Below are 13248 nucleotides of genomic sequence, written 5' to 3' on the forward strand. Positions count from 1 at the left end.
GCATCTTAGTTTTCTCTCATTTTGAAAATTAAGAGGAAATTGAAAAGAAAAATCTCTTTGCATTGGCATATAGGGTTTTGTGAGTAAAATTTGAATTGGAACAATTACTTTTTAGGGAATTGCACTTAGTTATTGTTTGCTGCATATTCTTTGTCTCTTCCCTCCTTTAGATAGATTCTCATTGAAAGTGGAAGTTTACAGTTCTTCATGCTAGCTTGCATTTTAGGATATTTAGGTGAAATTCACGGTGAGTCATGAAATTGAAACTGAATCAAAGATAAAATTTAAAACCTTATGAATCAACCTAAGGAGAATTTGTCATATTAATGCAAACATTTATAGGTTTAGGCTAGATATGTGTTCCGACGTCGTTAAATGTAGGAGTTGTCGTTGTTTTCCAGTGTTGTATCTAGGGAGTGATATCCCATTCCACATACGTAAGTGTATCAGATCGTACTCTATGTACCTTTGGGTATATTGGATGGCACTCCACGCATGAAAAGTATATGGGAATGCTCTCATCGAATGATTATACATTAGACAACACTAATATAGAATGCACTTCCACATTTTGGAAGTCCACCATAGGTTGCTATCCTCTTCATAGGTAACCGAGTCAGTCGCTTTGTATATAATGATACACAAAACACAACATTTAGAGAGATTTCCTACACATACGTTAAGTCCTTGGTTCGCCAAGGTGTATATTGTAGTTCATGGTTGCTTGGTAAACCTTTATGCCTAGTATTACCCTCTTTTTGATTTATTTTTTGTGTTAATTATTAAAATTTATTAATCCAACGTGGAAGAACACACCCCTCCTCTCTGTTGTTTGTGTAGAATGCAAAATAAGCCTCCTCTTCCACCAAAGGCTACTCCTGGTTGTCATCAAAAGCATAAGAAGATGCAAACTACTGAATCAAGAACTTCAGGAACTACTTCTGGTCCTCCTCCTGAATCTGATCTACCAGAATCATCCTTCCCTTTCAGTACTAAACTTAAGATTACTTCATCATTTGCTGGTGAATATGACAAAGTTGAAACCAAAGCATCGATACTTTTTTTCTTGAGGTCATTGAACTCGACTTTACTGAATCAAAGAACTTATTACTTGAGGTTATTCAACTTGAGGTACATCATCCATCTTCACCTGTTATTTCAGGACTTCCCTCTTCTCTTCCTTTATCTCAGACACAACTGGAAACTATATATCTTGGACTCGACGACGAACCTCTTCCACCTTATCTTGTGAGTATCAAAGATATCCCATAGGAAGAACCTTGTCCCTCTACTCCTATTCATTGGAGTGGACTTCATTTTTATCAAGCTCGTCCTCTTCCTCCTCTTCAAACTCCAACACAATCTCCTTTATTTCTTCCTGCCCACCCGTGAATTTCTCATGACAATCCTCTTTAAGACAATTAACCATGACTGAATCCGCTATGGTTTCCCAACCTGTGTCCACCTTTATCACTGACACAACTAGTTTTGCTTCTTCATCCATGTTTGCTGATGGGCCCCAGTATTGCAGCAATAATGCTGCAACTCCTGGAACTCCCTTCTTTACTTTTATCAACCCAGTAGTTCGTAACAAACTTGGAAGCGACGGTGCTATAATCACAAGTACTAGCTCTTGCCGCGGCTGTCACTTGGTCAGCTGGCACAAGCCTGCTAGGAGCTTAAGCCAACTTATATGAGATCTTAGAAGAAGCTTTTTAACTGATGGATGAAAGCTAACTCAAAGGAGGCTAATCTACTTGCAGAAAGAAACTGAAAGCGGAAAGGAAATGCAAACCCTAGCAAACCCTAGTTTTACCGACTAACCCTACTGGTGCAAGAAAAATGATGAAAGCTACATAAAGGAATGCCATTGACTCTTAGAAAGGTAAAATGCATGTGACTAAGCTACTTCTGAAGTGAAATCTGAAAAGAAACATCTTTTTGTATTTTTGAGTAAGTTGGCAGAATTATTGTGCATGTGCTTTAACTGTTTTTGACTGTGCAGAGGTGGATTGGCGAAAGGAAATGCTTGCAGGAGGTTGGGAAGGTTAGAAGAGGGCCTAAGGGGTCCCTAGCACCCTTCCAGAGAGTTTCACAGTGATCGGATCTCAAGAAACCACTTTCGTGAGCTTCTATAGGAAGTCTGCAGGGGTTCTACAGGATGTTCTGTAATTTCTACAGGATGTTCTGAAATTTCTACAAGATGTTCCGAAAGGGAGTTTTGGAGGGTTGATGGAGGAAGAAAGGTGAAGAAGTGGGTATGGAGGTGAGATAAGGGTGTGAGGAGGTCCAGGACTTGGTGCATGAGGCTAAGGAGTGATTGGATTTGGTTCAAGGATGGAGGGAGCAATGATGCACAAGAATGTAGAAATTAGGGCAAAGGGAGAAAACGTAGCAAATGAGAGGCAAGAATCTAAGTTGGAGGATGAAGCAGGTTGCATGGATGGGGTAAGGGTAGGAGAGGAGGTTTCACAGGTGCTCTGCACGTTATTTCTCAAACTGAACAAACAAAGACTCGGAAAATCAAGGACCTAGCTACTTTAACCTAATTTGACCTAAATAACAACAAAGAAAATGAACAGCAGTTTATTTGCAACAAAATCATGTGAAATAGCTATGCAAACTAAGCAATCATGAACCTGAGCATGTAACCACAACTGGTATCAACTTCTGCAAATGAGAGTCTAACACTAATAATTGCATGATGAAGCAAAGACAGAGTTTTTGGTGGCAGCAAGGACACCTTGGTCCCAGCTCATGGTCCCACCGAGGGAGAGGTGAGATCAGAGGTGCTTGATAGCCTTTTTCTGAAGAACTTCTCTGTTATTAACGTATCAAGTCAATCTGAACATGAAAAGCCTTGTTAATCATCAAAAGCAACCTAAATAACAAAACAAGATTTAAATCTAAATAGCAGATTTTATTCTAAGAATGCAACAAAAACACATAAAAGTAAACAAAGGAAGTATTGGGCACTTGGGTTGGGCCCAACCCCAAGAGCTACAACCTCCTAAGAGAGATTAGAGCTGGTGCAAAGCTGGATTCATCTTTATTGATCAAAAGAATAGTTACATTCCAAAAACTGTCCACAAGGAAAAGCTCGAAAATGTGCTGAAATGCAGAGCTAACCTACTGCCTAAAAAATGACTAAAATCGAACTGCCAACTAGCTAACTTCTGCCAACCCAAATGAGGCCCTAAGCCCTCTTATTTATACAAATTGAGGACCCCAACAGCCCTCCTAAACTTTAGGAACTGGGCTGCCAAAACTTGTAGTTAACAACAACTTTACTAGCCCTTGCTCGGCTGCCCTTGTGATAATCGATTTGGTGGCCTTTGAACTCTGAGCTGATGGTGGAGAATTCGAGGTAAGTGCCCATAAATGAAGGGGACACCTTCCTACAAATCCTCTCCCTTGTTCTTCCACAAATTTGGCTGCCAAGTGCTCATTAAAACCTTTGATTTTGTCTCAAAATTGACCAAGAAATTGCACAAAGCACCCATTAGACTTGTTGGCATAATGACTAACCCAATTCACTCTATTAGCATAAATATAATAAAAAACATGCAATAAACTAATGAGAATGGTGGATTAAGTCGAATTAGGAGGCTGAATGAGCCCATATAATTATCCATTTTTGGGGCTCATCATTTGCAACATCACTAGAATCACATATGTATTGTGTCTCGTCCATCCCACTTGGTTATCAGTCATTATCTGGTACCTTCTATGGTGCAACATCCAGTCCATGGACCTCTCCCTTGTTACCTATTCCTGGAATCCCCTTTGGTGCTTCATTAATGAGCACTATACAACCTGCTCCTTCTCCTCCATGTACACCTACAGTTGAACAACAAGTTAGCCCTTATGTCAGTGGGCTTGGTTACCTTCAAAATCCTAACTATCCTAATGTTGGGCACCCTTTGCAAGGGGGGAAGTTGCCTCCACCATCCCCTCCTCCTTTATCAGGGGGGCAACCTATTGTTCATATACCTCAAATTGGTTCTCAACCTTATCTAATTCCTCCATATCGAAGAATGACTACTAATGTTTGGCAACCTACTTTTCCCATACAACATGGTTCGATTATGGATCTGTTTTTTAATTCTCAACCTGTATCGTCCACATCTCAAATTCTTACTTATCAATATGTACCTCTACAAGCTCAAATTCATGTAAGCAAATCTTTATAGGCTGTAACTGTGACTCAATCTATTCCATCGTTATCTGGTACCCCCCATGTTGCACTTACCTAACCTTTACAAGGTACCTTACAGTCTCAACCGCTTGGACAAGGTATTCCTCAAATTCCAGTATGATAGATTGCTTATAGCATGGCACAACCTCCATCGAATCTACCTTATGTCGGGATGATGCAAAATCCCACGGGGAAACAATATCAACCTTATCAAGGTGTTCCTCAAGTGCCCCATTAGGGCCAACAAATCCAAACCCAACCTTTCCAGCATTTGCAAGGTTATGGAGTTAGACAACAAGGTTATGCATATGCTGGTTATCCAAATCCTCCTTATTTTGGTACCCAGGTTCCTCTTTATTAGAACCCTCCCTATCATGGAGCGCAGATACCTATTTCCTAGGCCATTCCCTCTTATCCAAGTTATCCTCCACCAAATTTTAACAGGCAGTTGTCATTTGTGGAAACTCTCGAATTATTCGATTTGACTCGGCTCACCAACAATCCTATATCCCATTCGCCTTGATGGTCGATTACTCCTATGAAATTGCCTTTTGATATCCGAAAATTTAATGGGAATCCTTAAGAAGACCCATCGATGTATGTCATGACTTATCATCTGTGGTGTTCATCGAACTCCCTTAATGGTGATTCAATTCGATTATGTCTTTTCCATCGTACTCATACCGATACATAAACTAAATGGTATATCAAATTATCGAGAGCTTCATTTAACAATTTCAGTTCCTTGTCTACCACCTTCCTCACACATTTCCAGTTGCCCATCAGATACCAAACTCGAATAGAACTTCCGACCAACTTCAAACAATCTAATTACACGCACACCTCTGATCATAATCATGAGTGGAGACACCATTGTCAGTTGGTTAACATATGTCCCAGATCAATTGTTGGTGGAATGGTTTACTAAGTCTCTGTTGGCTCCTATAATAGAAGACGTGGCTAAGGGTGGAGTTGTAATCGAAGAGAAAGTAATTGCTCATGCCCAATACTTGGATCTAGTTTATACCTAATCTGGCACACTTTATGATAAGATACCAAACGCTCCGCAACCTTCGAACATTGTTCCTCAAACTCCTGGTAAAGAATCTCATGTTGCTGATGGCGTGATTGGTTCTACCAGTTCACAGTCGGTGAGTAAACCATCTGGTACTTCTCTTACCGCAACTGCCCAAAGCCCTCCATCCAATCCTCCTACGACTTCTACTTCTGAGATCAATGTCGTTCATTTTGATAAAGGTAAATATCAACAATATTGAGGAACTTATCATGGAGGAATAATCTCAAATCCCTATGAAATTGGTGGGTGGGCAACCACATGGCACGAATCTAATTTTTTAAAGTTATTAAAAGTAATGGACTATTTTTCTAAATAAAATTTTCTTATGTATGAATGAATGTTATAAATAATAATGAGGTACTTATCATGGAAGATCTTATTAGAATTGGAATAATCTCAAATCCCTAGGAATTGGTAGGCGGAAAGCAAAATCCAATGCAACCTAACAAACTTTGTAATACACTATAGCTATTGATAAACATTAAGACTAAGCATATGTTGAGCATATTCCCTTGAGAATCAATCTAGGCCCTCAATTAAAAAAAAATTCAACAAATCCTCATCCACCTTAAGTTGAAACAAAAATCCTTCGACAATTAAATTAAATATATTTTTTAAAAATGGACAATCTATTACATGATGAGAATTTTAGAAAAAAATTTCATTAATTTTAAAAATGTAATAATGAGGAACTTATCATGGAGGAACTTATTAGAATTGGAATAATCTCAAATCCCTAGGAAATTGGTGGGTGGGCAACCACATGGTACGAATATGATTTTTTAAATTTATTAAAAGTAATGGGCCATTTTGCTAAATAAAATTTTCTTATATATAAATGAATGTTATAAATAATAACGAAGAACTTATCATGGAAGAACTTATTAGAATTGTAATAATCTCAAAGAGCCACGAATCTAATTTTTAAAATTTATTAAAAGTCAATGCAACCTAACAAACTTTGTAATACACTACATAAACATTAAGACTAAGCATCCCTTTTTGAAATTGGTCAAGCTAGGCATGGTCTACCTTTTTCATCCCCATTTAACATTTGTCCTCTGTTGTTTTGACATGGGTCAACTTTAACTTAAGAAAAAAAAGGAATAACACATCTTATTGTAAAATGGACCATTTTGCCAAATAAAATTTGCTTATATATAAATGAATGTTATAAATAATAATGATGAACTTATCATGGAATAACTTATTAGAATTGGAATAATCTCAAATCCCTAGGAAATTGATGGGTGGGAGCCAGTGGCACACGAATATACGTTTTAAATTTATTAGAAGTCAGTGCAACCTAACAAACTCTGTAATACACTACAACTCTTGATAAACATTAAGAATAAGCATACACATAGCATATTCCCTTGCGAATCAATCTAGGCCCTCAAAAAAAAATGTAGATTCTCATCCACCTTAAGTTGAAACAAAAAGCCTTCGGCAATTAAATTAAATTAATATATTTTAAAAAAATGGACATTTTATTACATCATGATAAATTTAACAAAATTTTCATTAATTTTAAAAATAAAAATAAAAAATTAATTATTTAAATAAGTGTGTATATTTTGGAATGGTTTTGGGAATTTTAATTTAATTATCAATAATTACTAGGTGCATGATAAGGATTTAACCTTCGTGAAATATGGTTCTAGCCTTAAAAGACTTAAGTGAAAACCCTGACATTGTTGTCCTAAAGGCGAATAAAGGTGGGGTCGTTGTTATCCTTGATAAGGTTGACTATGTTAACAAAATGATTGACCATCTTCATAATAGTGGTAGTTACATTAAGCTTAAAAAGAATCCCCTTAAAAAGTGTCTAAAGAAATCAAGCTATCGATTAAATTTGATATTTCTCTTAAGTGCCTTAACAAAAAGCTTATCGAGAGCAATCCTCTCACCCCCAGTATTTATGGCCTTCCGAAGGTCCATAAAAATGGGGTCCCCTTGAGACCTATTGTCAACACAATAGGTGGGCCATCTTGCCTTCTCTCTAAATTCCTGGCTCAAAAGCTCAAACCTCTCGTTGGTCGCACTGAGTCCTTTGTCAAAGACTTTGCTTCCTTTATCAAAGAGGTGAAAGATATTATACTTGACCCGGGGGATCTGTTAGTGAGCTTTGATGTTTTTTCCCTTTATACCAAGATCCCCATGTAAGAGGCCATCAGAGTCATTAATCAGATAAGTGATAATGACATTGCCAGGTTAGTAGGTTTGTGCCTCACATCCACTTTTTTCAGTGTCCAAGGTGAGTTCTTTGAACAGAGATGTGGGGTTGCTATGTGTTCTCCTCTTTCCCCCATAGTTGCTAACTTTTTCATGGAAGATTTTGAGACCAAAGCTTTGGCCTCTGCTCCCTTCCGCCCTAAGAAATGGAAAAGGTTTGTTGATGACACTTGTGTCGTTTGGCCCCATGGTCGTGAGAAATTAGATTTGTTTCTCCATCATCTTAATTCCAAATCTGAATCCATAAAATTCACGATGGAGGTCGAAGTTAATGGGTGCCTTCTTTTTCTTGATATTCTCCTCTCTAGGATGGATGATGGTTCTGTTTCTTACCAAGTTTTTCGCAAAAAAACTCACATCGAACAGTATCTTCATGTAGCTTCTCATCATTTTTTGGCCCAAAAGATGGGAGTTCTTAACACGCTTGCCACCTGGGCTCTTAGGATTTCTGATGAGAATCACCTTGAAGAAGAGAAGTCTCATCTTTTGAGAGTTTTTGAAAATAATGGCTATAGCAGACAACAAGGCCTCAGAGCCTTTCAAAGAGCCTATAAAGAATCTCGAGTTAAGCCTGCTCATGATGATCGTAATTCCAATGTGTTGCTTCCCTTCATCCAAGGGACCACAAATAAGATTGCTCATATTCTTAAAAAGAATAAAGTTGTTGTGATTTTCAAGCCCCTTACCACCATTAGAAACTCTCTTAGATCTGTTAAAGCTCCGGTTAACTCTAACGACATAAAAGGGGTATACTCAATTCCTTGCTTATGTGGAGTTCCTCACATGGGTGAAACACCTCAGCCTTTCCCACGAAAATACCCTCCAAGTGCATTGGAATTCCAAGTCTCTTGAAGGCTCAAGAAGAGAACATGGCTCCTAAGAGAGAATGCGCATATGTTGTTCCATCCAAGTATAGGAAGCCTTCGATGAACGCGGGGAGGAAAACACCTTAGCCTTCTCCCAGGAGGAGAGATCTTCAGCCCTTGCCTGTTGGCAGGAGGACTTCGATATCCCCTTGGAGAAGGCTTTATGCTGGTAAATTTTCTCTAGCTATCAGGATTGCGGTAAGAAGAAAACAATGGTCAATGGATCAAGGGCGATGGACCAACTTGAGAATGTTAGGGCCTTGCGTAAAAGCTGAGAAGAGCCCATCTTGGCACTGAAGGAGCAGAAGGAGAAGTATTCCACCAAGAACAAAGTGGGCCTTAAATCAGCATTGCGCACTCAATTTGTTCTCTCTCGTAGGATAAGTGATGCTAAAGGAGAAACACAGTCGAAGCAAGAAGATATCGGTATAAAGGATGGATCTGAAAATGTCAAGGATGTAGTTGTAGACAAAGCTTCCGATGTATCACCAACCAAGATATCCTCAGTTGATAAGTCAAGCCACAATATACCACAAATTATAGTTCATGATAAGAAATGGACAGATGGAAGTGTCCCTTGGGATTCTATTTCTGTGAACCTGTCTGAAATTGGATAGGAGGCTCTGAAAAGACATAACATTGCTTCCATAGATGCAACAAAAGCGTTGCAAGAAGCCTCTAATGATGAAGCTATCATTCGAGGATTGAGTATGTTTTCTGAGCTATCCTCTTCTGCTAAGACGAATAATCCCCATCCTTCAATTGATCGGTTCTTTGAGATCCATCCAACACTTTTACAATTAGTGATTGTTGTTGAATCCCTAGCTGCAAGCAGGACTGCAGATAAAGATAAGGACATTCCACATGCTGATGGATTGGCCGATGACCTTCTTAATATTTCAAAGAAAAAAGCAAAGAGTATAGTTCAACGGATTGGGGCCGAGGACCTTCTTAATATTTCAAAGAAAAAAGCAAAGAGTATAGTTCAACGGATTGGTTCTGTATTAGCAACAGACTTGGCATCCATATCCATATTCAGCAAATATGGATTTAACTATTCTTTCAAGAACTCCCCAAATAAAGGGACGTCAAATGTAGTCCTTCAAAACAACCAACAGACTATAACATCAGAGGATCCTTCCGCTACACAATCATTCAAGAATCAAGCTTTCATGTACTGTGTGTCTTCCAGAAGGTCCACTCATGTATCCCCTGATAACAAAGTTCAGGCAAGGGTTGCATTGTCATCTCTAGCTCAGACAAATAGTGATAGAAGGCATAGTATTTCTGATAAAGGAAATTTTAGATCAGTTGTTCCTTTGGTGACCAGTGCAATGAAGCGTCAGTCTTTTGGCACACTTGTAAAGCCCAACAACATAAAAGTTGTGAGTAAAGTTTCTTCAGAAGTACCTTTAAAAGGTATCGAAATTGAATGGATAAAAGGAAATGGAGTAAACGAGACAGTGGATCTGGCTAGGCATCTCCAACAGGAAGCACAAAGCTGGTTTTTGAAATTTATAGAGGATGTATTGGATGTTGGGTTTCATGTGGAAAACACAGATTATGACAATGCCTCTACAACCAAAACTCAGTCGCAACAAGATAATAACCAAATTGGAGCAATGTTATCTCAACTTAAAAAGGTTAACGACTGGCTAGATCAGCTTGGGCATAAAAAGGCAGATATTCCAGACACCCAGTTGGTAGAAAATATTGATCATTTGAAGAGCAAAATTTATGGTTTTCTGTCTTCGATTCACTTTGAGCATGGAGAGAGAATTTTCCACATCAACTTCGTCTTCTTCTGTCTTTATAGATGTGTGTTCTTCTGGTTTGGAAACATTAGCAAAACCATCGTCACCACCATCATTATTGGAGCATCTTTTCAGCTACGGTCAGTTATCTGGTTTTGAGGGGCGACCATGTCCACCTTGGCATCATATTTTAGTCGGTTGCGGATTGTGGACGAAGTTACGGGACTGCAAGCATTGGCTAATCTCTCTGGATTTTCCCAAGGAACCTAGGCCTACACAGCCAGAAATGATTGACACCTATGTTAAAACCCTTGTTGTTGTTCTCAGAAGGTATTTTTCTTCAGTTTAATTCATCTTTCATATTACCAGGTATTCTTAATTCTTTCCTCCCATTGCCTCCTCTTTCGGAAGGATTTCGGTGTCCTTGATTAAAAGTAAAAGGGTCAAGGTATTAATCTCACATTAATGAGAAGGGTCAAGTATCTCACATTAAAGACAACAGTGAGAGCTTGGGGTTTTATGAAGCACCATACTTGCCAAAAGCTTGACGAGTCCGAAAGTGGACTTGAAATGCGGGGAGGTTTATGAAGCACTATACTTGCCAAAAACTTGATGAGTCCGAAAGTGGACTTAGAAATGTTTTTTTTAATGGATAAACAGATTTAGACACCTGAAAACCTCCGGGGCACTCACTATCCAGATGTATCAACTCAAATCTGCCATCCAAACAATTTTTAGTTGGGTTTTGATCAAAAGTCATTGGAAAACTATTGAAGCTTATAAAAAATTAAAGTGACATATCCTTATTGGGGTTTTGGTGAGACATGTTAATATGAATATCACAGAAACGGAAAAATTTCCCAATCTAAAAAGTGGTTTTCTAATGGAGTTCTCGATTTTATTGTGATATTATCTTCTTTCACAGTTTTAACATCGTATACTATCATAACATTATCGGATGTGCATGCCTATTTTTATGGATTTCCTCCCATCATTGTTGTTTTTGTGATTCATTTTTAGTTGCAAGCTTACTCGGAAATCACATTTCATATCTTTCATATATTTTTAAAAGTTTGGCTTGTGACTATTTATGCAATTCAAACTTCTTACAAGTGTCCACCTTTCATGGATTACAGTGAAGAGGAGGCTAAAAACAAAATTTATGCCCTGAGTACCACTGTATACACTGGATTTTAGTGTAATATAGATGAAGCCACAACAAAAAGATTGAAAGGTAAGTGTATGCGCATCCCACTTGAACCACTCACGAAGTTTGTCAAACTGTTTATAATTCTGTCGTACCTACCTACCTTCCTTCTAGGTCCTGTATTGATAGATTTTATATTGATTTCAGAACAACCTCTTGTTAATTAGGTGCTTCCTGATGGTTATGGCGACCCCGAACTTGGTATATTTGCAGGTGAGAATATAGTTTATATCTATATATTTTTATGAAATTATAGTTTATTTGTATTTTTTAATGTTGGTGTTCTTACATGCTTTGAAACCTATTTGGTATATAGGACATCTTCTCTCAGAATCAAATTTTATTAAAGATGTTTTTAAAAAGGTCATTTAAGAGAATTCAAATTTTTAAAAGATGTTATTAAAAATTGTATTTTAGGAATTCATTTCCGAATTTGATTATTAGTGATTAAACACATTAGTTATGAATTGATTAAAAAACTTGTTTATGAGCGAGAATATAATTTATTTGTGTGCTTAGTTTGTTGTTTGTGTTTTTGTTTAGTGATTTAATTTTAACATGCTCAACAATAAACACTGGTCTCTTAGGACATCGATTCATTGATTAAACAACTAAGTTGTTAGCAATTAAACAACTCAGTTATAGATGATTACTAAGTTGTTAGCAATTAAACAACTCAGTTATAGATGATTACTAAGTTGTTAGCAATTAAACAACTCAGTTATAGATGATTAGACATAAACGATCACAATTGGGTAAGTAGTAATACACATGTTGATTTGTTACTGACAAAAGGAATTCTTACTCAGGTGATAAATACAACAACGGGGTAATAACACTAGATCCTAATCCACCTAGGCCTCCTAGTGAGAGACTGAGGCAAAGAAACTATGATAGGCCGAGATTTAACCGGGAAAGAGATTCTAGAACCACGAAAGGAGGAGACAATATGCAAGGAGAACTTCGAGATTGTAGACCCAAACCAATGGAAGGAAGGGGTCCAATGGAAGGAAGGGGTGACTACAAGCCAATGGAAGGACAATATAATTACAGCCCTTTGGAAGGACGGGACAATTACAGGCCAGTGGAAAGACGAGACAATTACAGACCTATGGAAGGAAGAGACAGAATGCAGGGAGAGCGACGAGATAATAGACCACCATATGAACGAAGAGAGCTAGTGCAGGGGGAGGGGAGGGAATATATGCGACTTGAGGACTGAAGAGACTTTGTTCCGCCAATCGACCAAAGAGGTTCATTTTAAATAAATGGCGAGAAGCAGTTGGAGGAGAAGGTAAGCTTCTAAATACAAGCTGGAACATATGATATATTAGCTCTATATATAATACATGAAACTGTCTAGTTATAAGAAAAGGTAACATATGTTATACAGGGCCGATACACAAGTAAACAAGACAATTGTTCAACTATTTATAAAAATGTATAGGGATAACTTATAATTTGGTATCAAAATTATTTAATTGGCGAACTTTTATCTGTGTGCCTTAATTCTGATTTTTTGGTGTAAAACTTTAGAGATATAAGCATGTTCCCTCTCCATCCGAAAAGGAGAAAATATTTCTGAATTGACTTGCCTCCTCTAAGATTTTATTCTTCTCGACTAATGTTTGATTCCAGTCCTGCTATGCAAGTAGGTGACAACATTCTAATGACGAGAGTAAATGGAAGGCACATACCAAAGCTAGTGTCTTGCTTCTCTCCCTATATAAAGAATTCATAAAAGTTCATTAATTCATTGGAACTTTTTTTACGTGGCTAATACATGTAGAGTGTAAACGGTAGACGTGAAATTATGAAGCTACCCTTTGCAAAATATGGACTATAGGTTTGTGTGAATAGATCTATTTTTAATTTTTCTGTTTAGATGATATATGGAAAATGGGTGTCGT

Source organism: Pinus tabuliformis, chromosome 1_2 (assembly GCF_031772625.1).
Source record: "Pinus tabuliformis cultivar Carrire ecotype Pingquan chromosome 1_2, CPIR1, whole genome shotgun sequence".
NCBI lineage: Eukaryota > Viridiplantae > Streptophyta > Pinopsida > Pinales > Pinaceae > Pinus > Pinus tabuliformis.